General features: G+C 29.5%; 1 long non-coding RNA gene across 1 annotated transcript; it reads right to left on the bottom strand.

Moving 5' to 3' along the window:
- Positions 1-306: 306 nt before the first annotated feature.
- On the bottom strand, positions 307-956 carry LOC140808607 (uncharacterized). The gene is made up of 2 exons (XR_012112985.1): positions 777-956; positions 307-624 (listed from the first exon to the last, which is right to left on the bottom strand). It is a non-coding gene; the product is annotated as an uncharacterized lncRNA (long non-coding RNA).
- Between the last annotated feature and the right edge of the window lie 1,231 nt (positions 957-2,187).

Below are 2,187 nucleotides of genomic sequence, written 5' to 3'. Positions count from 1 at the left end.
TACAATCCGACGGAACTTAGTATTAAATGAGCAAGAGAAATTTTGGAAGAAATTATTAGTTGGCCTAATTGATTTTTGGCGTGAAAATTCAGCGTGAAAGATTTATTTGGTTAAAATTTTTTAATTTTCTTTTCGGTTTTTGAATATGTATATCGTAGGATGCGTTTTGGCTAATTTGTTTCCTATTCTTCGCATACTCAAAGAAACAATCGGTGTATTCTCACTAAAATCTTTGAGCATCTAATTCCATATGTTAAAAATATTAAAATAACCTCGAACAAAGACATATAACAAAAAATAAAAAAATCATAAAAACATATTTAAATTATTAATCATATCTCAATCCATATTATTGTTAAATCATCCCTGAAATAAAAGACATCAAAATTCTACAAATTTAATATTTTAAATTAAAAAATGACTAGCTAGCCTAATTGTTCTGCATCCAACTTCAGCAATCATACTCGCATTTACAGGTATAATTCTCACAAGTTGTATCGAAAAATTCTAAAGTATCCCATCGGTCTGAGCATAATACTAAGCAGAACTCTTCACTATCGCAAGCTATACCATCTACATTCTTGAAACACTGCGGGAGTTCGTATGAAAGCCGCGATCTTCCTCCTGCATATATACATGTATATATATAGAGAAATTTAATGTAAAGTAGTTAGGATTTCGAAATACGACAATCGTCTTCCAGAAAACTTACCCAAAATAAAAGAAATCTACATAACAGTAGTCGCTTATATAAGAACAAGGAAAACAAGAATTACCTGAGGTTAAAGAAACAAGGAAAAGCAGCACCAAAGCGATGGTCAGAATCTTCGCCATGTGCTTAATTTTGGCTCACTTTTTTAATTTCTACCAAGGAAATAGGAGAGGGAGCACGTTGTATTGTTGTATTGCTAAGCTATATATTGGACTCTTTGTAGATATTGTCCATTATCAAATGATATTACGATATATGTTAAAATATTTTAAAATTGGTTCATCTTTGTTTTCCAATAGATAAACTTAAATCAGATATCTGATTTAAGTTTTAGCATATTTTTTTAAATTAATATCTGTTTGTTTTTTAGGTCTCATATTTTTTTTTGATAATTTTATAAGTTTCGTATCTTTAAAAAATCTCAATACATATTAAGTATATTATTATTGAAATATTTATATAAGATGATTTGACCTAATCATCTACTTATCGCATTCGAAAAATAGTCAATTTTTCTGGACATAAATCTGAAGGTTAAAATAAGATCAATTGAGTAAGATATTATAGTACAGAAGCTGAACTCTAATGCGGGCAAACGTGAATGCAATGCTACTATCTTGTTGTTTTTATCTTTCAATTTTTTTCAAACAATTATTATTATTATTATCATCACAGTTTTCACAATTATCCCGCGGTCCGCCACACCATTTTAATATATATTTGATATGATAATCATCTATCGTATCTATCTCTATATTCATCTATAAAGTGATATTCATTTATTGAATTTACAATTTTGATATGTTTAATCACATTTGAAAATTACATTTTTGTTCATATTTCTAGATATTTGCCAATTTAAATGATATTATATCTATATCTATTCATATATATTTGAATTCTAGTAATGTATCTATATTTTTTTTTTTTTGAATTCAAATTTAAACTTCAGCCCTACATGTTTGTTTCAACTTTCATTCAACAAATATGACTCCACCTTTGTTCAAGGTTTCATATTCACTTACACACACACACACACACACACACACAAAAAGGAATTCATGAATTCAAATTATATTTCTTTTCAAGAAACAAATATGGCCACTTTTAGGCATCCAAGATCAATATGTGGTCAACATTCATACTCGCACTCACAAGTAAAACCTCGACAAGAAATATCAATAAGATCTCCAGAATACAATCTGTTGCATACTCCTACGCAAACATCAGCACCATCGCATGGTACATGTGTAGTACCAACACACGGGTGCGGACGATCATCACCTGCATACATAAACATTAACAATATTAACGGAATATCGATTTTTGTAATTTCAGTTTTTAAACGCATCTAAAAATTCTCAAAAACAAAATGTCATAGAGTACAAGCTGATTTTGGAAGGCCGTAGATTCCGGCCAGCTTCAGAACTGCTTAATTTCTTGTTCTTTTTGCTTTCGTTAGATGATCAGCGAAC

Source organism: Primulina eburnea, chromosome 13, assembly GCF_022965805.1.
Source record: "Primulina eburnea isolate SZY01 chromosome 13, ASM2296580v1, whole genome shotgun sequence".
In the NCBI taxonomy this organism is placed as follows: Eukaryota; Viridiplantae; Streptophyta; class Magnoliopsida; order Lamiales; family Gesneriaceae; genus Primulina; species Primulina eburnea.
Note: the sequence above shows the minus strand (reverse complement) of the source record. Positions and strands in the feature narration are given on the sequence as shown.